Below are 26,231 nucleotides of genomic sequence, written 5' to 3' on the forward strand. Positions count from 1 at the left end.
CACTTTTTTCACTGTGATGGGCCGGGAGTGGGAGCTGGGGCCAGGGGTTTGGGGGCGGTTGCAGGGGGAAAGGTGACGTTAGAGATGCTGGTAAAAGTTAGTCCTGGTCAAGCCGGGGGTGAACAATGACACAGTGTTGTTGTGGGCTGCCTCCACGACTTAGATATTCTTCCCATGTCAGCATAATCACTACTGGGAGGTAGCTCGATTAAGGATTACCATATCATTAATAGTATCCATGACTTTTGTTCAAAGGCTACTTGTGCAATGTTGCCTTGTGGATGAAACGCCATAATCCTCTGAGCCGCAGCTGTAGAGAGGGAGGCTCCTCAGAGCCGCCCACACTGACTTCCCTGTCCTCTCGGATCAGTTCTAAAAAACAGACAGAAACAACAGTCAACTCAAAGCCAAAAAAAAGAAACATCCATTCTACATTTCCACATTCATCCCCAAGCTTCAATCCCCGCCAGTGTCTCCCATTCAGCTCTTCTCTAACATCCAGATCACCACTCGGATGGTGGCCAGATTAAAGGCGAACAATGCAGTTTTAAATGTAAATTTTGCATCTAATTTTTTTCTTTGCATGAGAAAAAGCACATTAATTCTATCTATGTGCCTGTCTAATGCTTAGCCTGTAGTTTGTCAGGTCTTTCTTATTTTCTTTGGCAACATGAGGCATGCTTGTGTCTTCCAACTGTCTAGGGTTTCTCAGTTTATTTGGTGAAGACACACTTTGAATTTTGTACTTGGGTGGAAAATGATATACATCATTGCTAAATGAGAGGGGTTTGCATCATTAATACTATTCCTGCTAACAGACTTCTCTATCCAATGGGTTTGAGCACTGTGAGAAATTAGAAAATTTAGCGGTCGCTTGAAACCTAAGCAACTCACCAGATCCTGGCGATTCAGCAGAAGAAAATAAGAGTGAATCGCATTTGGTAAAATTCCAAATGATAGACGACAGGACAGCATGAGGGTAAACTGTAAAGCACATTTCATTCCATAAAGAGTACTTCCGCACAGGGTGGAAAAGGAAAGGGAAGAAGGGAAATAAGACCGTAATTATTTGGTAGAGGAAAATTTTAAAAAGTAAAGTGAAGCCTAGAGTTCAGTTGCTTGTTTTATATCTTAATAATCACACTTTTATTCCAAATTCAAATTAAGCTTTGCCTTGATTTACTCATAAACCATTATTTTACTTTTTATTTGCTTTTTAATTCAAGGTACTGGGGCTTGAGTCTGGGGTTTCACACCTGATAGGCAGGATAAACCATCATGACAAAAAAAGTTTTAATCTTTTAAAAATAATTTTCATTTGTTGCTTCATTTAAAAATCACTATAACTTTATTTTTATAAATATGTGGACCACTCTTATTTAAATGTTTTAAATCCTTTGTGGTTACCAAGTGTTGTTTTCTCTAAAGTATGTGGAAATTTTTACTTTTTAGACCTTGCTTAATAGTCAGAGCCTTTCCCTTCCTTTCCCTCTTTCTATGACACTGACATCCAAACTATGCTGTAATTCTGTCACTGATGTCTATTCCTTTATGAGGCATTTACTGAGATAGGAATAATGTAAGTTTTGCTGCCTGAAACAGTGTAAGGTGGGGACCTTAACCCTGGGACAGATGGGGGAAACACAGGAGTAGTTTAGTACTTCCCTAGGCCAAGGGTATCTATTCAATATAATTATTCATATGTGCTAAGAAACATGTGACACTGCTGGTCAGAGGCTTTAACTTTGGTCTTGATGTAATGAACTTATGTGCTCAACGGCTGTTGTTTATACACAACGCTGCCCAGTCTTCTATGTAGTGTTTGCAGGACAGAAAACAGGAAGAGTGTACTCATAACTATAGAAAACAGCCCGTTCTGATCTTTACCATGCTCAATCTGGACAAAGTACTACCCTATTCTACGAGACAAGGCATGACCACCACTTCCATCCTTATTCCAGAATTCTTTTTCTAAATAGTACTAGCACAGGTAGAAGTTCTGAAATTGAGGGATACTTTAGAAAGGGACATTATTCCTAACATAGATAACAAGTATCTGTTGCGGGTGTACTCATTTCACTGCATGATCCCCAAATTTCAGTCGCTATATATCTTTTCTCTGGTGAGTATCACTTTCTTAATAGGGAATCTTCTCATCTTCTGCCTTGACAATATAACCATGGTGACTGGTGTTCTTTTTTTATTTGTTTGATTTTTTTTGAAGCAGGGTCTCGCAATTAATTCAGGCTGGCCTCAGACTCACAGCAGTCCTCCTGCCTCAGCCTTCTGAGTGCTGGGATTATAGGCATGCGCTGCCACGCCCAGCGCCCAAATGAGAGAAAGTGTTCAGGGTGTAAATCATTGAGTAGATAAACTTCCACTTAATTCTTGATTTTATTATGGTGTCTGATATTAGGCCTGGATTCCCTGATGCCCTCACATCCAGTCCTCACTCTCTGATTTATCTAAAGAACCATTTTCTCATCTTTTGATGGGAAGTAGGCAGGGAAAGGAGCTATCACATGGCTACAGAGGGCCTAATGTGTCTCTAGTGAAGCTTTTCAGCCTCTTTCTTGCCTGGTGCATCCAAATTCTGCACCTGTCCAGGCACTCGTGCTGTGCATTCATTTCCTTGCCTGCGTTCACCTCTTTATGTTCAGAGCTTTCATTCAGCTCTGCTCCTCAGTTACCATTCATTTTTCACTTTTCAGTATCAAGATTTCATTGCTATGTCGTAATGATGTTGTCCTCACTGCTATTCTCTTGGTTTTGTGCATAATTATCACTTTTATTCTCTCACTGTCACTTAGAAGGGTTCTAAGAGAGAGTGGAGATACACTCATGCATTTAATCTTTCATGTTTAAATAAAGCTCAGAAGGCCGAACAGAGAATAGTGTCACTGATACCTAAGTTAACTGCTAGTCCTACTTTCTTCATTTTCTCAGATTAATCACATTTGTCCAACTATGTTACCTGGTAAAAGCATCTTAGAGTATTAGTCATGTACTTGGATTTTAGCAATAAATTTTTCTTCAGTGTATGAAATGAAATGCTTTATAAAGAATCCCTTGTAAAGTGACCCCCCAGTTATACATTTTTTTAAAAAAAATCAGAAAGAAATAAAAAATAAATGAAGTACTAGAATCAGGTGATGATTCTTTAGAATGTGTTGCATGACATGAACTTGTACACTCTACCTAAATTTAACTAACTGGTAAGTTTTGATTTGTACATTTAACAACTAATGACATGGAGAAATTAGAGGGAAAATCTATAAGGCAAACTGAAAGCTTTGACATATCTAGAAAATTATTATGGTTGATTGTAATAATGTTAATAAAATGATATTGAGGTACTAATCGTAGTGCTTGAAGAAATAAATAGGCATACTAGCAATGCACCCTGACACATGCATCAGAATTTTAGGGTAAGAAATGTTAAAATTGTAGAGATTAGATCGTCTAATTCCTCAAATGAAGTCCAGATAATTATGAGCTCGTGTTCTGGCCCAGTGTCTTATGTAACCTAGTATTGAACACATTCCACATAGCTGGTGACAAAATATTGCTTTATCTCTCTGATACTCATAGCAGCACCTTCCAAATGTGTGGTGTTGCCTAATGTCCTTCTGGTGTAATATCTATATTCCCAGTCAAGATATTGATTCTAGCTAGGAAAATTTCCAGTGGGTTGGATTGCATATGATTGCTTTCTGTCCTTTAAAGTATGATTAAAACATTTTTAACTCAACTATATTCAGGTATAATTTATATTTAATAAAATTTCCCCTCTTTAGGTATGTAGTACAGTGGCTGCTGATAAATGCATAACCCCATCAAAATCAAGACCTAGAACATTTCACTCGGCCTTTATAGTCAGTCTCCCACTGGAGCCATAGACAACCACTGACCTGGTCTCCATTCCCATAGTTTTTCCCATTTCAGAATTTGTGTTATGATTTTAACCATAAAAATACATTGATCTGCAAATTAATACGGGATGAGTTCATATACAAGGAGCAGTGTAACTTAATGGGAAATCCTAACCTGTCCGGTGTGAATCCATGTACTTTTTCCACTCCTGACTATGCTAACTTTGTTCTGCTGTCCAGTTAGATCTTGTTGAACTGAGTGGATTTCAGAGAGATGTAGGATTCCAGGAATTTATAATGCGACTTGTGAGAGGATTTTGGATTCTCAGAATGTCAAAGTTACCAGCTTTCCTTTAGCCTGCTGGCCCAGGAGCTCCTCAGCCACTTTTGTACTTTCCATACCCCTGTAGGAATGTTTAGTCTGAGGCCATGCCTACAGAATGATCACATATTGAGTATTAAACTTATTGGAAAGGGTTTAAACAAGACAAAAGCAGAAAGATTTTGTGACCACTTTATTTCCCACAAGATTACATTTAGCAACTTGTTCGGTTAAACTTGGAACGCCTTTCTCTCACGCAGGGCAGACATCCAGCAGTATCTGTATCAAGAAGGTCTATTAAAAGCACCAGGAACGGACAACTAGTAACACGCCAAGTCCCTCTGATTTCAACAGCATCATGTATTTTTAGTCTTAACAGTGTTTTGTGAACCTTAAAGGTCTAGAATGACTAGTAACTTGAAATCTTAAAGGAAAGCTAGTTTGTCTCAGAATCCAAGTCAATATACTCACCACATACTGAAATATGCTGATTTATTCCCAGGAGTTTTTTCTTTCAGCAAATCCGAAGACAATGAATTAATTCACAGTGCATACATCATTTTTATTTTTTGTTATTCTCAGCAGTAAACTCATATTCTTAGCAAGTTAACAATGAAGAGAACCTTTCATGTCATATTGTACCTCTTTCTATATTGGAGGAAAGAAATCTGAGACTGGAAAGTAAAGCTTTAGAAAAAAATTAATTTCAGGAATTAATTTTTAAGTGAATCCAAGTGTTTTTCTTAGTCATTAAATATTTCTGAGCCTAAATTGCTAGTACATCTACATCAGAGCCCAAGCTACCAACCCATACCTTATCCTACGAGTAAATTAAAACTTTATTTTGGAATAATTCTTCTTTGAAGACATTGGCATGCTCTTCATCTGCTCTATATTACTACTACCAAAACACTATTGTAGGCACAAAAATTTGTCTCACAAAAAAATTGTTGAATGTTTATCTCTACACTAAGATAGTCCCTCTATTATATACATACAGATCAGAATGCCTACTATATGTAAGCCCTCAACACCTGGTGGATTTGTTTTGAATGTATATAATTTAGGGAAAAAACACATAGACACAGTAGACAATGCATCATCTTATATCTGATTAACAAGTATTATATTTTTAAGAATTTTTAAGAAACTGCTAAGAGGGGCTGGGGACTTAGCTCAGCAGCATAATGCCTGCCTGGCAAGCACAAGGTCGTGAGTTTGATTCCCGGTACCAGAAAAAGCAAAAAAAAAGAAACTGCTAAGAGTTTGAGAATTTTGAGAAAGATTTGATTCGATTATCATGTGAGGAATTCCAGCATAGAGACTGGAAAATGAGTACTGTATAATGTGTAAGCTAAGTCCCTTAAGAGGTTCTTCACATTTGAAAATGGATGCTGTATAGATAACTAACCTCTGACGGGTAATTTAGGTAGAATATGACATCTACTTCCATGAAGCCTTAACTGCTCATGGGGACCACTCCTTCACAGAAACAGTATCTGTGGACACACTGTGAGTGCAGGTGCTCAGCAGACAGTCGTCTGGATATTCTCAAAGCTCAGAGTTTCTTGTACCATATGAGCACACTCATAGCACTAATTTGCTCCCTACTAGAACACTTTCAGTTATGGTCATTCAACTAAAACAAAATCACAAACATTAAACTGAAATCACAAAAAGACATTCACCTTAGACATTTAATGAAATCTTAGGGAATATAATAGACTGAAGTAAAAATGTGAAAAATCTAAGACACAATAAAAGACTGTACAATAAAATGATCATTGCTTTCTTGTGAAAGAATAATGTGTTGTGGCTTAATACAAGCTTTCAAATAGGCATCTTATTAACTTTTAAAAAGGTTGAGGAAATCTAGCACTAACTTATATTTTACTTTCTACCTCATTGCAAAGATTTATTTTTCATAGATCTTTTGAGGTAACTTTTCTTTTTTTTTGATAGTGGGAATAGAACTCAGGATCTCACACTTACCAGGCAGGCACTGTGCTGCTGAGATATATCCCTAGCCTGACATAACTTTTCTTTGGGTTTTGCACTACTACTCAAAAGTTGCAGGCTGGGGATATAGCTCCGTGGCACAAGTGGCACAAGCGCCTGCCTGGCAAGTGCAAAGTCCTGAGTTTGATTCTTGGCACCAAAAAAAGTTGTATAGTTTTACAAGCAGGTTTGTTAAACTATAACATGCACACTATGAACTCACCATTGTGAATGTATAACTCAATGATTTTAGCAAACATATTGATTTGTAGAACCATCATCACAATCCAGTTTTAGAACATTTCCATTTGCTTTATATCTCTTATAGATTTGCTTTTTTTCTGGAGGCTTCTTATAAATGGAATCATAAAATATATATATTTATATAGTGTTCAGCTTCCTTAACTTAGCACAATTTTTTCAAGGTTCATCCACTTTGTAGCATGTGTTGGCACTAATTTCTTTTAATTTATGAACAGTATCCCATTGCTTATTTGTTTATCCATTTTGTTTATCCATTCACCAGTGGATGAGCATTTAGACTATTTCTAGTTCTTGTGTATTATGAATAATAGTGCTATGAACATTTGCGTACATATCTTTGTGCAAATGTATTTTTGTTTCTCTGATACAGTCTTAGGAGTGGTATTTCTGAGTTGTAAGTTTATGTTTAATTTTTAAGAATCTGCCCAGAACATGTTCCAAAATAGCTGTATTATTTTACTTTCCCACTTTCAAGGCATAAAGTTTTCAACTTCTCATTTCCTTACCAATACTTCTTATTTTCTAGTTTTTTTAAATTACAGCTATCATGTAGGAGTCTAGTAGTATCTCATTGTGGTATTAATTTGCATTATTTAATGACTAGTTCTTTTAAACATCTTTCTGTGTGCTTTTGTTTTTGTCTTTTTGAGACAGGATCTCATTATGCAGTTCAGGCTGGCTTTGAGCTCACTTTGTAGCCCAGGCTGGCCTCAAACTTGCAATGATCCTCCTGCCTCAGCCTCCTGAGTGCTGAGATTATAGGCATGCACTACCATACCTGGCTCTATATGCTTATTAAACAGTCATATTAGGAAATATTTCTTAGGAAACAGAAAAAAACCTATTCAATTTTTTCTCTTTTAAATAATGTGGTGGTTTGTTAAGCACTTTCTATATACTGGTGATGTTATGTGCTGTCAGTGTATTCTGTATCTTTTTCGGGGGAGGTTTCTAGTACCGGGAATCAAACTCATGACCTTGCGCTTGCCAGGCAGGCACTGTGCCGCCGAGCTAAATCCCCAGCCCCTGTCCGTGTATTCTGGATGCAAGACCGTTACCAAATACATGATTTGAACACATTTCTCTCAGTCTCTCTTTTCATTCTCTTAGTGGTAAATGCATACACACTGTGGGAAGCTGTCTGGAAGTTTAAAAAGTGAAACAGAAATGCCATATGATCCAAAGATTCCACTTCTGGATACATATCCCCCAAAACTAGAAACAGAGACTTTTAGGAACTTGTATACCAATATTCATAACAGCATTTTTCACAACAGCCAAAAGGTGGTAAACAGACAGGTGTCCCTCAGCAGGTGAGTGGATAAACAAAATGTAGCATATCCACCAATGGAATGGTATTCACTCTTAAAAAGGAAATTCTAATGCCTGCTGCAACATGCATGAACCTTGGAAGGGCTCATTACACTAAATGAAATAAGCCCAACATAAAGGGACAAATACTGTATATGAGCTATCTAGAACAGGGAAACACAGAAAGCAAGGTAGAGATTGCTGGAGTTGAGGGAGAAGGGGGTGGGGGGCTATCATTTGATAGATACATTGTCTGATGACATGAAAGTGGAAATAAGGGTGGACAGGTATTTGCTTACATGTGTGAAACCCTACACTTCATCCTTAATACTGTGAAAAAGAAGTCCTGGAAATGGACAGTGGTGATGGTTACACAATAGTATGTTAACTTTTTTTTTTTTTTCCCCGGTACCGAGAATTGAACTCATGACCTTGCGCTTGCCAGGCAGGTGCTGTGCCACTGAGCTAAATCTCCAGTCCCTACACAATAGTATGAATGTACTTAATACCACGGAGCTGTACACTGAAAAACAGAATGATAAATTTTACTCATGTACATATTATCACAATGAAAACATTGTATTATGTGAAATAATATAATGCACAGATGTAGAGGAAGGGAGGAGGGTCAGCCAGTGTTCGGTCAGCCAGTACTAAGTTACAGTTAGATAGGACTGAAAAATTCTGGCAGGCTATGTACAGTGGAGTGATTGTAGATAACAATAATAACATACTCTATGTTTGAAAAAATGAGAAAATTTTAAATATTTTCCCTATGAAGAAATGATGTTTGATGAGGTAGCTACAGTTACCCTTACTTAAATATTACAGAACATATGCACGTACCATAATTTCTCATGGTAACCTGTAAATATATACAATTTTTATGTTTTTATTAATTAAAAACATTAATTTAAATTATAAAACACAGTATAGCTGTCAAAAATATTAAAATGTAAAAAGAGAATGAGTGAAGTGATATACAAGTTTAAGCAGTAATACATATCATCCCCAAGGATAAGATCAGAAACAGGCAGAGTCAGTTTCCTTCCTGGTTCCTATATCCTACTACCCACACCTGTACATTATTATAAATTTATTCCCCCTCTTCTTTACTCCCTCGCTTTCAAGCACTGCTATGGGATCATGGAGAGATGTAAAGTGGAAAATAAATGGAATGCACATAGCCTGGGAGAGGACTTGGGGGAGACCATGACAGCTGTGTTTAAATATTTAGAGGGCTGTCAGGTAAGGAAAAAGCAGGCTTATTCTGTGTGCTCCAGATGACAGAAATAGGATTTCATGGGAAGCAGATTTTTCTTGCCTTTACAAGAGAACGAGCATCTTAATAGAGTCTATAAATGGAATAGACTTCTTGGAATGCTGATCCTGGGCATGTTATAGAAGGGATCATGGCATGAGAAGGGAATTTGGATCAGGTGGTCTCTGTATGAACGTTCCAGCAAAAAGAAGAAGGAATTTCTGCTGGGATTTTGAGCAATATTTGATAAAGGCACTCTGCAGAGTTTTGTGCAAGACTGCGGGAGTCTACACGAAATGTTGAGGCAACTGAGAAGTAGCAAAAATGAGAAAGCCTTACTATCAGATCTGAAGGAGCGTGAAAGACATTGCTTTTCCAGGAGTGGAGCTGTAGGAGAGGGTCACACACACCTGGAGGACTCCCCTCAACAGGAACTGGTGATCATAGAGGGAGCAGCCGCTTCTGGTCAAGGTGCCAAGGCAAGCAGTCAGCAGGGCTTCCTGCCAGTCTCCCATCTCCTGCTTCCTTTTCTCCCTAGTAAGTCCAGGTGGAAACCCAAGGACACAGAGCTTAGATAATACTGTCTGTGGAGACAGACGACCTTCCTAAGGTTCTGAGTAGTGCAGAGAATCGTGTCCCCAAGATTGCTTCAATCTTGAAGATCTCTATAATTTGAAGCAGAGTGTCCCACTTCCAGCCACCAGCAGCCCAACTTGAAAAGAGCAAAGGCCTGAAGTTTATACTTGACACTCTGTGAATCATCTTGGGAAAATAAAGAGGTGTTTAGTTTATCTGGCAATATCCACATATGTCAGGGCAATGCCCTCGAAAGCTGAAATGTAGGAAAGAAACTATCAGTTGGTCAACATATATGTATTGAGCATCTAGTATATGGTAGGCACTATAGCAATGCTGTAGATTCATGGGTGAGTGGGGCAGATAGTCTTCTCTTTTTACATACTGGAAACAGGAGGAAATCAGTAAACACATAAGCAAATCCTTCAAGGTGCTACCATGTAACAAGTAAATTGGTTGAAATCATGAACTGTAATATTTGCTAGCTGTGGGACCTTCAACTCTTTCTCAGTTCCATACCTGTAGATGGGGATGAATGACTGCCTTCCCAGGAAGGATGTTTTTAAGGTATAGCTATTTAAATATGCAAAGCAGCCAGTACATGTGTAAAGCCTGGCAAGGGAAGGTGCTGTGTATGGACACTCACTGTCATTATCAAGCACTATTAAGTACTACTGGGTGATAAAGGAGATGATAAAGCAGAAACACGCAGAGAAGAGCAGATGTTGGGTATGAGCGTGAGAGAGCTGAGCGAGTGGGCTTGCGAACATCTGAGAAGGGACACAGGTCCTGGAGGGAGGGGAGAAGGCAGCCATCGGCACCCTCCTGAGGGCTGTCAGTCTTCAGGGACAGATCACGTGACAATACAGAATGTTCACTCTTAGGGCCTGTTGCAGTAGGGGATTCTAGTCTTTTGTGATTATTTAAATGCAAACAATAAGTATCTAAAAGCTCAAGCTCTGGAATCAGGCTGACTGAAGTTCAAATCCTAGCTCTGCCATTAACTATTTTCTGGCCTTGTTGATAATCAGTTTCTTCTTTTGGAGATGGAAATAATCATACTTGCCTCACATATGAGATGTTCTATGAGAGATATACTGAAATGAGATTCTGTAGTAGTTGCTTAGCAAAATGCCTAGATCATTGTAAGGCACCAAACGTGTTGTCACTGTGGCTTACTGCTGTTGTAGAATGAGAGGAAGTGCACCTGTGCCTGACCTCAAAAAGGTGAGTACAGAAACATGCTGATGTGTTTTGCTTTAGTTGCTCCCCATGATATCAAGGTTCATTAAGCCTTTGACTTTTTTCTGTTCTCTCTGAATCACCTGATGTACCACCACCGAATCAGAGTATCTGCTGGTGTCCTGCATGAGCAGTGCATAGAGAGATCTCCCAATGCTTGCTGAGACGTCAACATATTTTGATGGTAACATTCAGAATTTGAACTGTGTTTATGTTTGAATTACTATTTTGATGTTTCAAGTTTACAAACAACACTAGTGAAATAGATTGTGCTAATGAAAATAAATTAGAAAACTGGTGCTTAAAGATACAATTTTTTTCCTAGCAAACTCCTTTCTGGCTTAGTTTATTCTCTGAATGTGTTCTGATTTTAAAAGTAAATGTATTTTGATGACAACTTCTAATTTCTGCCCTGGTTGTTTCTAAACTCAGTGATGAAAAGAGAGTAAGAAAATTGAGAAAACCTTTTTTGCAAATGCTTATAAAATACAAATTAATGTAAGAATGCTAAAGTTTTCTTTTTGTTTTTAAATAACAAGCTTTGTTTCCCACCAGGAACAGTAAGCTGCTATATTCCTAGGAAATGGTTTGTGATAAAGTATATTAGACAGATCTTTACTTTTACTCTCTCTGTTATTACACCAAGATGCTCATTAATTTCTTTTGTTTGTTTGTTTGTTTTTGTTTTTCTTCTGGTACCAGGAATCGAACTCACGACCTTGCACTTGCCAGGTAGGTGCTTTGCCACTGAGCTAAATCCCCAGCCCCAGATGCTCATTAATTTTAAATACGGGCAAAAAATTCTTTCTTAGCTACTTTTTTTTTGTCACTGAGACAATACTCAATACCTGTACTTTAAAGGAGGAGAAGCTCATTTTGGCTCAAAGTTTGTAGAGGTTTCAGTCCATAGTTAGCTGGTTTCAGGGCAGACACAGCGTGGAAGGACCTGGGTGGAGAGAAGCTGCTCACAGTACAGTGGACAGGAAGCAGAGTCAGAGGAAGATCCCGGAAGGGAGACATGAACCCTCTGAGTCATGCCCACAGTGATCTGCCTCTTCCAGCTCCCACCTGGAACAGCCGGTCAGCTGTAATGGCCCTATAATCCATCACCTTCAAAAGTCCCATCTGAGTGTAAGAGGCTTGGGGGGACATCTACATATAAAAACAGACTCATTTAGTCGTTATGGGGAAAGACTTTCAAGTGGAAGTTTTATTGCTTCAAACACAGCACTATCTTTATTGTGAATGAAAACCTAACTAGGAATAAAGTGCTTCAAAATCCCTGCTGAAATCAGGCATATGTTACCATTGAAGAGCGCCACAAACAAAATAGAACTCTAACATATGAACATGAGTTGTGGAATTCAGAAGTTGAAAACACATCTAAGGACTTCATAACTTTATCAAGCTTGGGCTGAGCAGTGTTACTGATTTCAGACAGGCTGAAGTTTACTTTTAGGAAAGTCCAAGAAAATGAAGAGAAATTGTTTTGGAGTTTTCATTCTCTAGGCATTTAGTGGCAAAATTCCTACAACTACCAAAACAGTAGAAAATGAATTAATGACGTTTGGCAATATAGAAACAACCTATATGTTTTTCCTTTTCGCCTCTGGAAATTACTAGTTTAGCACTTAGGTCCTTGTTAATCTATTCTATTTTAGAGTTTAAACAATGGAATATGTGAAAGAAAATCTTGCCACTATATTTAGTTGTCCTTTTTCCTCCTTTCTCCTTCCCCTCCTTTGGGGGAAAAATTCCCTCTTTGTAATTCAAGAGAAGTTTCTAATTCATCTTGAGAGCCCCTGTGTATCATGAAATGCAGCATTTCTTAAGCAAATCGTTTGCGTAGCATCCCTACCAGTGTGGCGGAAGGATTCCCATCCAGGGAACTTCAGCTGTCATATATCTCTTTCACAAACTTAATGAGCCTTGTTCCTTCCTCAAGGACAATTCCCTGCTTGATGTTTCTGCTTTCAATATGTGTGACTTCTTGTCTGAATCCCCCATGCTGCGTTCTTGTGTTCTCTTTCCCCAAAGGTCATGTCCTACACCGCATCCCCACTGTGCTGGCTCAGCAGGAGCACAGGGTGACCATTTTTGTCCATCATTATTTGCCTAAACCTAGAGAAAATAAGAACATTATTGATTTCACCCTAAGGTTTTCCCTACAACGTTGTCATCGTATATACAGACGACAGAGTAATTGTTTGTCTTTGCTCGCTAGGCATGCGTACGAGGTGAGGATGGATTCTCTGCTTTATCAGTTTTGGCAGGACACTATTGAATAGCGAACACGGTGCAGAGAATGGCTGATTCAGTCTTCTTATTTTTTCCATGGGCCACAACAAGACTGTTTCAAGTAAGTACAAGATCAAGGATCCCCTAGACCTCTTTTATTGTGTGTAACTTTTGTGAATTTCCGTACAGCTCCAGAAGTACCAAGCCCTCTTTTAAAAATTAAATTAAATTAACTAAAAAGAGAAAATAAACGAGACTGCATTTTCTGGAGTTTCCTCAGAGGCTTTTTATCTGCTTAAACTAACCAGGGATTTTTCACTTATTGACATAAGCATTCATTTGCTAATTTGTCGGACATTAAACCGCATGGAGCCTTCCCCAGAATCCTGAATGAAGCTGCAATGCTCGGTCTGCAGGGCTGCCCAGGTCCTGCGTCACTCCCTGCACACATACTGGTTTTCCTCCTCCCTCTCCTTAGATAAAAGTCAGTGCTGATCGCCTTAAAGAAAGAATGAGTTAAATGGACCAATATTCTAGGCCTGGATCTAAAAAACCCGGCCTTTTCAGAGCCCCTTTAGCACCTGCAGCAGCAAAGTCATTTGCACATACATAAATAAATAAATTAACAATGAATAAATAATTTAATCCCAGCCACATAATGCCACCTTGCAGCTCTGATCCTTTGCAGGGCCCAGTGAATTTGTTCATTTCTAATTCTTTTTGATAAAGTCCTCAGATACTTGCTGACTGTCAGCTCATTTTCTTATTGTTTTCGCTTGATTAGCTCTGTATGACCTAAGGTCGGCCTTAAAATCCACATCTCTTCTGAAGACTCCGAAAGGCCTTCCTTTTAGCACCCCCAGGAAAGGAGGGTAAGTCCTCGCCAACGTTCCACACAAAAGTGTAGAAGGTTTTTAGCCCCCGGCCTCCTATAGCAGTGCTTCATTCATCCAAGCGCAAAAATAACTCATTAAGGGTTTGCCTTGTTTTCATAGCCTCTCTGTCCAGTGCACTTGGGTGTGCCTGTGTCAGGTCTGCTGGGACTTGGAGGTTCAGGGCCACCTCCCCTTTGACCCTGCTGGGCAGCCCTGTCAGCAATGGCACCGGCTCAGGCACCTGCCCACCCACCCTGAGTGCTTGTGGCTGTTTATTCCGTGGTTTTCAGCTAGACGCTGGCCTTCCTGGGGAGGAGGGCCGAGTTTTCTCCGTCTGCAAAGCTGTCCAGGAAATGCCTGCCAGTCTCTCATTTTTCGTCTGCACATCCGCTATAGGCTGTGGGTCCAATGGCGGAATCCTAATTCCTGAGGCCAAGTGACCCTCAGGCGTGGCTGGATCTTTCACGCTGTGTACCCGAGGCCTCCACACACTATATTCCTGTTCACTCCTGTTCATTCTCTTCCCCATCAAGATTCAACCCTAATTAATGGGAACCAAATTCCTTACTTCTGCTTCTGTTGCAGTATTCACCAAGACTGTTTAACCAGTTTCAGTATCTTTCAACAGTTCTCATAACATTTTCCATGATTTCTCACTGTCAAGGCTTTTGGATTTTCAAGTTTTTCTTTGTAATATTCTCTCCTTTTGTCCTCTGGACCGTCACAAAAACCTTGCTATATTACATAGGGTCGTTTATTTGCTACTTTTTCACAGCAGTGAAGATTTTGAGCACGCAGTGAAGACGTTAATGAAGACGGTAGTACATACGAAGGTTTGAAAAAGTTGGCCCCACTGCCCATGTGAAAATCTATGCAACCCAGTTTTTAAATCTTAGTGTATATTTCCTTTGGTGTGATGAAATTTTAAGAATGGATTTGATATATTTTGGTGTCTTTCAGCAATTTGCCAGAAAGACAAATTATTTAGACTGAGTTGGCAATACCCTCCAAAATTCTGGTTCCATCATTAGAAGTTTAAAAAACTCAGTAGCCCTGGATAAAGTCAAGATGTTCTTGTCAGTGGAACACTTTGGCTCAGAAAGCTCTAGAAGAACACCCTGAGGAGCACGGTACACAAGCTGAACTCTACCCACAGGGGCACACTGTGTGCCGAGGACATTCCAGGTCAAGCACACCGTTCCTGCAGCAGGCACCCAAAGGCATGAATTTACATCAGTCTATGGCATTTCTGAGCCATTAAAAAAATACCTCAAAATAAACTTTCAATCTACAAAAGATTGACCATGTTGGGACAGTAAGACGAAAGAGAAAAGGTAACTCAAAGCACCTGCATTACCGGTTTGTGTCTAGTGTTTCTGTTTGCTGATCTTGATGCTGGGTACCCTATGGGGCACCTGGGACCCTGGCACAATCAAAATGTTAGGGAGGAAGAGAAAGCGCTTTAGATAAGATTGCACTTCTCAGAGGGAGTGACCTTGTTTACATGTGGAATCTCCTTTGGGTGCTATGAGCTTTGTGAAGAGCAATTTAGGAAAAAGCAGAAATGCCTGTCCTCTCTGCAGGAGGGCTACAGCGGAGAGCCCCAAAAGTGCTAAAGCTGCCACAAATGCAGCACACACCAAATCATGCTAGCAATTCTAGCTTTCTTTTTGAAAATTATGAAATATTTCAAATCCATAGAAAAATACAGAGAAGGGCATGGCAGACACTCAGTCATCTACCACCAGATTCAGTGATGTGGGCCATTTGCCTCATTTGCATGAGCTTTTTTCTTCTTAAGAAACCAGATTTTACAGATGCAAGGAAAACCCCTTTGTCCCATTCCCTGATCATGTACCGTTCTGTAACTCCTCCAGATCACTCCTGAGATAGCAGTAGTTCTTAAGGGATTTTCCTTCTTATCTCCTAATTTACTTAATAGAATGGATGTGTAATACCAGTTCTGTAAGGATATGGTACCTTCACACACACTCATACACATGTATATACACATAGAACAAACAGGGAAGAATGTACCAGGACAGGTTAGCTGTTGATTTATTAAATGTGGAATTTTTCTTCTTTGTACTTATATGCATTTTCTGTGTGTGCTTATCATATATTTAATAATGGTGAAGAATGGTAAAGAAATAATGATTAAATAATGACAAAAATGTAATTAAATACATCTTTTATTATTTTCAAAACTAGAAATGCTATATTGCAATGAAAAAGTATGCTCTGGCTGTGACTGTACCTGACCATGTGGTTCAAGAGCTTTTAAAAATGGCTTATAAAAACAGTTTAAAAAGGTTCAAAGATGTTGCCTGAAAAAAGGCACTAAAACCCCTTTGGCTGTTCTGTATGGGAGATTCTGTTCAGAGCTCTAAAGGCCAAAAGGCTGACAAAAATCCTGCCAGTAAAGACTGAGTATGGGAGGTTTCTGCTGAAAAAAAGGACTGCATTGATTGTTAGAGTCCAGGTGTATGTTACAGCTTGGCAAAAAGTTTGCCTGCATTTTGCTTGTGTCCAGAGACTTTGCCTGAGACTGAGATTAAGGGTGGTGGACTGATTAATCTGGCAAAAAAAATTTCCAGGCAGTCAAATGTTGGGACAGTGGCATGGCTATTGTTGGGGGCTTTTAGCCAGATTTATGTTAAAAATCAAGAGCAAAGAGCCCAGCAGGATGATTTAAAAATGTTGTGAGCTTGGCTGAAAGAAAAGCTCCAGTACAGCTGTATACTACAAAAATAAAACTGAGGAAATCTCCATTGCTAAAAAGAAACAAAAATACAAAAAAGATGGCCTGAGGGCATCAAAAAAAGTAGCTTCAAAACTGCAAAGGTAAAAGACTTTGCTTTAAAAAAAAAAAAAGTCACAGAGTGCCATGTTTCAAAATGGCAGCGGTGGCCACACCAGGTTTTAAAATTGAGGCAGCACAAAAATTTGTTCCTCAAAATCAGGTTCAGAGTGCTCAGCAATCCAGGCACTCAACCCCTAAGGCAAAAAAAAAAAAAAAAGCTTGGCTACTACTCCAGGTGACAGCAAACTTTGGCATCATCCACGTGACACTGGTTTTAGGCACATACAAAATACAAGAGTTCCAAGGTTAAAAAGATTTCCACCTAGATTTCAAAAGGCCTGAGAGGCCAGGCAGTGTGCCCCTGAGAAGACAATATATAAAGCTATAGCTGGGCATGGTGGCGCACGTCTGTAGTCCCAGCACTCGGGAGGCTGAGGCAGGAGGATCGTCCCAAGTTCGAGACCAGCCTGCGCTACAAAGTGAGCTCAAGGCCACATGAACTGCATAGCGAGACTCTGTCTCAAAAAGACAAAAAAAAAAAAAAAAAAAAAAAAAAAAATATGCTATAAGTAAAAAGCCAGAGGTTTAGTAAAAACCTCAAAAGTTTTAAAAAGTCAAAAACATAGATTATCTACAAAAAAGCTTCAAAGACAGAGCAAAGCAGGCCTTAAAAAAACTCCATAAAAGCTGTAACCACCAAAACTGCCATAGGGGTAGAGTCACTCAAGCCCTTTACAGCTCACAATGTGCCATAAATTGCTTCAGATGCTAGATATAAAATTACAGGATTTAATGTTTGCCCTGCTGGATTTTGGACTTGCTTTGGTCCCATTCCTTCATATTCCCCTGTTTATAAATTTAAAAATAAAAGTGCTTATTTTGTGCCATTAAATATTAAAAGTATTTAACTTTTCATTTGTATGGGGGCTTGCAGCTGAGAGTTTGCCTTACATCTAAAAAGAAACTTGGGACTTGGACTTTTCAGCAATACTAAAACTGTTAGGACTTTGACAACTCTTGCAGATGGACTAAATGCTGTTTGTAGAAAGGGATGTGCATGAGTCTTTGAGGGGTTAATAGTAAAATTTTATGATTTGTCCCCCAAATCTTCACGCAGTCATGGAATGGGCTTCTAGATCTTTGACTGATCCACAGTCCAATGCTGGATTATGGTGTAAGTGCTACACCTGCCCTGGGGCAGATAGTTTGCATACAATATAAGGGAGAAAGAGAGCCTTGCTGTCTGCCACTCCTCCCTTTTTGCTATTGTTGCTTTTATTGTTTTGTGCTGTGATAAACAGTTGCCCTCTGCCATGTGCCACTCTGCCTCAGAGCCTGCCAAGTATAGACTGAAACCTCCACAAACTGTGAGCTAAATAAACCTTTCCTTCCTTCATTCTAGGTGTCAAGTATTTTGTCTCAACAGCAACAAAAAAATAACCAAGACACATATATTTAATAATGGTGAGGAATGAAAAAGCAATAATGATTAAATAATGACAAAAATGTAATTAAACACGTTTTACTTTTTTCAAAAATAGAAATGCTCTGTTGCAATGAAAAAGTATGCTCAGGTTTTTTTCTAACAACCATGACTGTGGGAGCAGAAACCTACTGTACAAATCATTCAGCTCTTACTCTTAACTTCATCATAGCTTCCTCATTCAAAAGGCAAAAATCAGTAGGGGAACAATCAAGTGTGGTACAAGTCAACAAACAGATGTTACACTAATTCCTAAGAGATGAACATCCTAGATGTTGAGGCTCCATAAGCTTTTCATACTAGCAAATGACTGGAGTGGCTAACATGCATTTAATGGTGAAGAGGAACACCCCACCCTCACCCCTCCCTTGGTCCGCATGCCTGTGTGTGGCACCAGAGCGTGTGACTGCACACAGCAGGGCTGATGTCCACCTCTTCCCCACTCCTTTCATTTCATTCCTGGTTCTTCAGAAATGGCCCATTGCGTTTTTGTGTCGTACAGTGCAATCTAGATCTGAGGCTTAAGATCTGTGGGAAGCAGGTGGAACCAATCTCAGGATCTGTTTGGTTCTACAGTTTACACACATCAAACTTTGTGAAAGAAGATCCTTCAAGTCCAGTACAGCTCACACAAGCTCTGCTCTAGTGGTTAGGGTCAAACTGTTCACGTGGTAGAAGTGTTTGCTTGCAGTATGGCATCATCTTTGCTCACGACTCCTCCCAAATCTCTTGGAAATGGATCTAAAGGATTAGGCTGCTCCTTATTTCTCATGTCATTTCTTAACCACACCCCAACATCTGAACATTTGTCATAGACAGTGAACACCTGGTTAGATTTCACTTACTTTAAAATTTTGTAACTCATGAGAAGGAATGTTTTATCTATTATAGCAAGCAATAAAAGTCCTTGTCCACGGGAACAGAGTGAAAGGCAGTGACTCCACCTGTCCCTCCAAAGGGTAATGGTGGGATAAAGTCCTTGCTTCCTCAGTGGCTAACAACTTGGTCTGAACTTACAAATCCACTTCAGAACCTCATTTCCACAGTGACAAGGGAACAGAGAGCATGCTCTTGGACCATGATGGACTTTGGATCTTGAATGTCTCCCAAAGGCCATGTGCTCAAGGCTTGGTCCACAGTGGTGCTATGGGGAGGTGGTAGAACATTTAGGAGGGAAGGCACTGTGGGAGGAAGTGAAATCATTGGTAACATGATCTTAAAGGGGATATTGGGACCCCCAGTCCCCTCCGGTCTTTCTCTTCCTAGCCACCAAGAAGTGAGCACCTTCCTTTGCTATGTGCTCCTATTATAAGAGCATTGCCTTACCACAGGCCCCAAAATAATGTAACCAACCAAACATGGACTGGAACTTCCAAAATTGTGATTCAAAAGAAATCTTTCATCTTTCTAAGCTGGCATTACAGGTATCTGTTGTAGATAGTAGCAGAAAACTAACACACACCAGCAACCTGCTTGACCAGGAGAGGATCATGCTGTATAGGGTTCTTACTGTGTGTGAAACTAGTCAACAATGAGAGAAGTGTAGCTGGGATACCATGGGGTTTGTTACTCAGCTGATGGTTGGTGTATTCAATGTCAAAGACTTTTAGCACGTGAGAAGAGCTGGAAAGAGGCCATGTTGATCAGCTATTGCACGAGTTCCTGAACTGCTTGGTAAAAGAGAGCTAGTGATCCAGTGAGGGTGGGCTTTACCAAACTTGTAACTTTAAACTTGTTCCTTCCTGTGAGTCTACTACCTTCTTGTATTAAGTCCTTGTTTATGGACATTTCAAATTCCATCAGCTCTCCCTTTGAAGGATTTAGCCACATTAGTGTTATCTATACAGCTCTAAAATTAAATAGCAATTTAGACACTTTAAGCAAGCACACCCTTTATGTTTCATGAAATTTAGCAGACCCTCTGGAGGTGAACACTTGTTGTCTGCATCCTAGAGTGCTAGATCTTTTTTTTTTTTTTTTTTTTGTATTTTTGTTGTTGTTTTTTTTTTGTTTTTTCTTCCAGTACCGGGAATCGAACTCACGACGTTGCACTTGCCAGGCAGGCGCTGTGCCGCTGAGCTAAATCCCCAGCCCCTAGAGTGCTAGATCTTAAAAGAGACCTAACTGTCAAATAATGTCAACTCATTATTTTACTAGAGAGGAGATCAAGTCCCAGAAAGAGGATGTGACACTTATCTCTACTAATTTTCATATTTAGTTGAATAAACTCTGTAGAAAAAGAAACATCCTTTTTTCTGTTTGGCATATTAATATAAAATTCATCCTATAGCTAATGTTGACTTACTATGGTTTGTCTATGATCACTATCATTTGGAGTTTCTAGTTATTTCTAATATTTTCTGTAACCTAAATAAAAATTGACATCTACTTCTGAGATTTCTCTTATTAAAATTGAACTAAATCAGTTTCTAGAAAATAAACAACATTTTTTTCTTTTTTTATTCCAACAGTTATTTAGGGCAATTAAAATATCTGGTTTCCAAACACTATCAGTCAGTGGAAAAGAATTTGAAGATGTGGATGAAATGAATTCAGATACATTACAGATGAAAATATGAATGCCCTTTAAAGAGGTAAGAAACATTATTTTAAAGAGGAGTTTGTTCCTAAGATCATGCCTTTGCACTGTCCTTCCCATAGCTTCATTTCCTTTTTAAATGCACTCTTTACCAAGGAATAAATCACAGTGCAGCTTACAGAAACGCATAGATCACCTCTTAAAGAAAAAGTCATCACTCATAATTATGGATAAATCATGCATATATTCTTTTGAGAAAAGTTATGGAAAAACTTACTTTATTATGTAGACTCCCTTTTGTGTAAGACCTTGGGATAAGAGTTAAGACATAGAAAACTCAGTGGCATAAAACTGATCTAGAAGTCATACATTTATTCTAGTTCTTTTCACCATTTGATTTCTCAATGTTCTGATATAATTATAACTCACAATATTTTTTCAAAGCTTCAAATATTCATACTGAAATGGCAAGAGGAGAGATCTGTTTCTACGGGAAACACTAATCACAAACCAAGACAAAGCTTTGAACTTCATGGAGTCTGTAAGACATTTTGGCCACTCACTAAAAATCTGCCTGTTTTCCCAAAGTCAAAATCCCCCTCTTCCCCTGAAGAGGTAACAACTTTAAGGTGCATTCCAAGACACTCGGCTGTGATTCTGATATCGAATATCAGCAAAGGAAGACCCTTCTCCCCCAGCCCAGCCCAGAGAGCAATGTAAGCAGCCTACTTCATTCGGAGACTCATCAAGGACTTCACCGCTTAGTTTACTCTTAGGTCTCAGAATCGGAGATGTTGATGATTTGTTAATGCTGCACATTGATTCCTATGTCACAGGTCAAGGTTCATAGCCCAAAGTAACAAGGAGTCCTCATGTTGCTTGTGACCTCTCCCAGATAGACAGAACTTTGTGTTTGTCTCCTTCATACTACCCTGTCCTCACAGAGTGTGACTCCTTATCCTACCCCTAAAACTCAGGACATGGCGCCTGGCTTCCTTAACAATTTCCAATGAGTAAGCGTTCTGTGTATTTATCAGCTATTCTGTAGTTTATAGCTGAAATTTTCTACACTATTTCAGTTGTTCCCCAGAGAAAATCACTACTTTTAAAACGTGTTTAGAAAACTTTAGCACAATACTTTATAAAATACCTGTCTAGTTCCCTAGTCTTGACGCATGAAAAAGATGTTCAAGAACTGAGAGCAGTGAGGGTCTTAGGCACCCAATACCCTGGGTTGCTGGAGCAGTTCGGAGCATGTGAGAGGTAGGCATGTAGATATGGGCTGTCCATTTTTTATCAGTCCGTTATTATGACATTAATTTTGGCAATTTTCACCACTCATGAGATTTTAAAATTTTCTCTGCTTCCTTTGAATTTCTCTTTTGTACTGTTGAAGCTGTACTGTACTTCATGCAATGTTGTTTTGGGGACGGTGCTGGAGGGGAGGGTGACCAATAAAAGCTGCGCACAAAATTCATGAGCTCCCCCTGCTGTTGTACAGCGGACAATACAAGCTCCTGCAATTTTCATTTCCAGAAGCACCCAAGTAAAGCAATTGATTCCTTTGTGGGTTTGCTTGACCTAACATTTTTAAAAAATGCTAGCTTATTTATTTATTTATTTAACTGTGCAGAAGATTGAATATAGGACTTTCAACACATTAGGTAAGTATTCTACTGCTGTTATAGCCCAGCCCTGCTGGATCTCAGAGGCAGATTAATACTAATTTCCTTCTGAAAGTTTACAAAGTCACAATTTTATTTGGGCCATCACTTAAGCTAAGGCAAGGGGATTGCTGCTGTGATTTAAGAAGCAGGTCTGTACCATTATTTATTTATTTATTTATCTATTGTCTTTTGAGACAGGGTTTCACTTTTCAGTTTGGGCTGGACTTGAATTCACTTTGTAGCCCAGTCTGGCCTCGAACTCACAGCGATCCTCCTGTCTCGGCCTCCGAGTGTTGGGATTACAGCTGTGTGCTACCACACCCAGCTATACTATTATTGAAACACTGCCAGTGAAGAGTAAAGAAATACATCATGAAGTCATATTGGATCTGAAAAGGAAGGGCTGAAATCTGGAAGATGAAGTTTTATTTATTTTATTCTTAGTCTAGCTCTGTAAAAAAGTAATATGCTTTAAAAATTACACCTGTGGTATAGTTTTTGTTGTTTTTATTTTCCCTAAATGTCTTAAAACTACATGTGGGTTAATTTAAATTCATATTCTTTAACTTAGTGTGAATTTTCAATAAGATAATTAAATGTCACACAAAAACACCCTTTCTTAGTCAATATTTCTCACATAAATTTATAAATTAATAGGTTACCATGTTATGCCAGGCATTAAAGACATTGGAAGATACACATCAATATACAGAGGTATAGACTGGGATACAGCGAGTCCCCAGTTTGTGACCATTCCAGCTGCAAACTTTTACAGGTACCAACAGAGCTCACATTACCAACATTCACAGGTGTGAATAAATCCCAAATAATGTGTCCTAATCTCTCTCTGCTACGTTAAAGCAACACAACACATCTTCAAGGCTCACCTACGTGATAACATGTGTCAGAGTGTCCTCATTGCTCCTTGTCACAGTTGAGCTGCTGCGAGCTTACTGTACCCTGCGATAGTGGACAGTAGCATAGTACTGCATTTTTGTGTGTGTGGACTTTTTATGCTTTACACTGTATATTTGTGTCAAAGGTGCACACGACTCACTTTGTTGGGCTTATTGACGAATTTGACTTAGAAACATTCTCCCTGAACAGTAGTCTTTGGAAAGCCTGGGACTTACTGAACCTACCTGCCAATCACCAGCCCTAATTTAGATACTGGAGGTGCAGTAGTAACTAAAACAAAGGTTTCTCCCTCTGGGTATCGTATAGTCTACTGTATCAGACATTTTTGAAATAAAACATATAATTAAAATTATGAGTGATTTTTTATATATAATACCAAAAGCACAAGCAATAAAAAGAAAATAGAAAAATTGGACTCAAAATTTAAAACTTTTGCACATCAAAGGACACAATTGACAGAGTGAACAAAAACATCCAGAGAATCAGAGAAAAATATCTGTAAGTCATATATCTGACAAAGGGCTAATACCAAGAGTATATGAAGAACCCTTATAATTTAACAATAAAAAACTAACAACTTAATTTAAAAAGAAAACACTAGAAACAAATAGAGATTTCTATAAAGATCTACAAATTGTCGATAAACATATGAAAAATGTTCAGCATTAACTGAAAATTTGATTTGTTTTAGGGAAAGTCAAGTGGAATAAAATACCTCTTCACACACATTAGGATAGTTATTATTTTTTAAAATACCAAAATAGAGTTTCACTAGACAAGATGGTAGGAATTCGCCTTGGTAGTTCCGTTGCATGTGGTTGCCTTCAAGTCAGTTGTTCAGATTACCAGATATAAGCATACAGAATTGGTCAGAACATAAAAAATTTTAAGCATTAAGTTTATGTTTGTGATGCTGGTAGGCTATTTTTTTGTTTGTTTGTTTGTTTACTACTCTCTTTAAAATAAAATTAAAAAAATAAAAAATCTCAAAGTAATTGTTGAGGATGCAAAAAAATTAGAATCCTTGTACTTTTCTGGTCTGAATGTAAAATTGTGCCACCCCTGTGGAAACTAGCATGGGGGTTCCTCAAAAAAAGTTAAACATAGAATTACCATATGATCCAATAATTCCTCTTCTGGGTGCATACCCAAGAAAATTGAAAGGAGGAATTCAATTATCTGTACACCCATATGCACAGCAGCACATTATTCACAATAACCTGCAGGTGGAAACAATCCATGTACTCATCCACAAATGAACAGGTAAACCAAATGTGCTATATATACACAATGGAATAGTATTCACCCTTAATAAGAAAGGAAACTGACATGTTACCACATAGGTGAGACTTGAAGATGTTGTGTTATTTTAATGTAGCAATGAGAGATTAGAACACAATTTAAATTCCATTGATAAAACCCTCTCAAACTGCAGTGTGGAAAATACATTCTGAAAATCCAAAGCTGGCATCCCAGGACACCAAGTAGGCAAACAGTGGCTTGAACAGTGGGACTATCAGAGGACATGGAGAAAGGTGGAAAGATTTAAGACCTTGGTGATGGACTGTGTGTGTACAGCTGAGACAAAGACAGGGCAGTGCCAAGGATGAGTGCCCCTTCGCACCAGGGACAAAGTGTGAAGGGTGGTGGGTCATTGCTGTGTGAGACACGAGTGGCTGCTTCTCTCGCTTTGCTCTGAAGATTAGCATCTGTTATTTCACCTCAAGAAAACTGAATTGACATTGTATCTTTAATTATTCAAATTAAAAGACCGGTGCTGTGTCAACTTAAATTATTAGAATGGCCTGTCTAAGCTATTCCTACTTGATCAAATTTAAGTCTGATCAACTGAAACGCAGAATATGGTGATGATGCAGACAGTAATGACTGTGTTGTTTTGAAAGCTTCTGGGCCTAAAGCAGAGTCAGAAGACAGAAGTTGATATAAAGCTGCATGTCGGAGTTTTAAATGAGATTACTGGACTAGTTTAAACTTGCAAGTCAACTTTTTTGCCTTCATTGTTATTAAAAGTAAAAAATGCGGAAGAGCTTGTGTATTTATCTGCATAAAGAAGAAGAAAATCTCCCCCATCTGTGAAGCGCTATAGATATAGGGTCAATGAATGGACTGAACATGAAACACCTGCCTCAGTGGGCCCAAGAAGCTTCTGCCTGGAGCAACGAGGCCACACAGCCACTTCTCTCCTTGTCAGAGGACTGGTTAATGGGGAGCACTCTTAGAGGAAAAATCAGAGCCCGAGGGGCCGGACAGCGAGCTTATCCAGATTGTGACTGAAACAGAGTGTACTGGAGAGCACACACAAAGCCAGCATCAACTCTGAGAGGCAGAGGTGGAAAGAAGATTTATGAATAACTCATTCCAGCTGTTATTGTTTGTATTTATTTTGCCAAAGGAATTGAACCTGAGTCTATTTTAGTCTCTGGATTAAGATGCAGAAAATAAAGAAGACAGAAAGTGTAAAGCTGTCCTATGACTTCATCACCTGCAAAATCCAGCCTCTAAAATGCTGTGGGCCAGACAGCCTTCATTTTCCAAAAGGGAAATTGTAAAGAAATGAAAGAGGTGGATAATCATATAATCACTATATGATTAAAAGACTTCTAAAAAATATGTAAAATGTTTCAAAATGAGCAAGACCAAAACTGAACTATAGTATTCAGTGGTACATTTGGTGCTAAAACTATTGTTAAAAACTGAATAAAGTGATTAGTATAAAGATCAAGACCATAATTACTTAGTTGGGGAGGAAAAGCTCTGGTTGGGATGATCCTGCGAGGAAGTGGTATCTATTTCTTGACCTGGGAGGTGGTTATGAGAATGTTCACCTTAGAGGGGCTGGGG

The 26,231-nt window shown here is 38.9% G+C and overlaps 1 long non-coding RNA gene across 1 annotated transcript in view; it reads left to right on the plus strand.

Moving 5' to 3' along the window:
- LOC106148739 overlaps positions 1-22,244 on the plus strand; it is a 35,840-nt gene extending 13,596 nt beyond the window's left edge. The window contains exons 2-4 of the long non-coding RNA XR_001234407.1: positions 11,549-11,578; positions 20,717-20,839; positions 21,229-22,244. This is a non-coding gene — a long non-coding RNA (uncharacterized LOC106148739). The remainder of the gene's footprint in view (positions 1-11,548; positions 11,579-20,716; positions 20,840-21,228) is intronic.
- The last annotated feature ends 3,987 nt before the right edge of the window (positions 22,245-26,231 follow it).

This window comes from Chinchilla lanigera, unplaced genomic scaffold (genome assembly GCF_000276665.1).
Source record: "Chinchilla lanigera isolate Chin_1 unplaced genomic scaffold, ChiLan1.0 scaffold00002, whole genome shotgun sequence".
In the NCBI taxonomy this organism is placed as follows: Eukaryota; Metazoa; Chordata; class Mammalia; order Rodentia; family Chinchillidae; genus Chinchilla; species Chinchilla lanigera.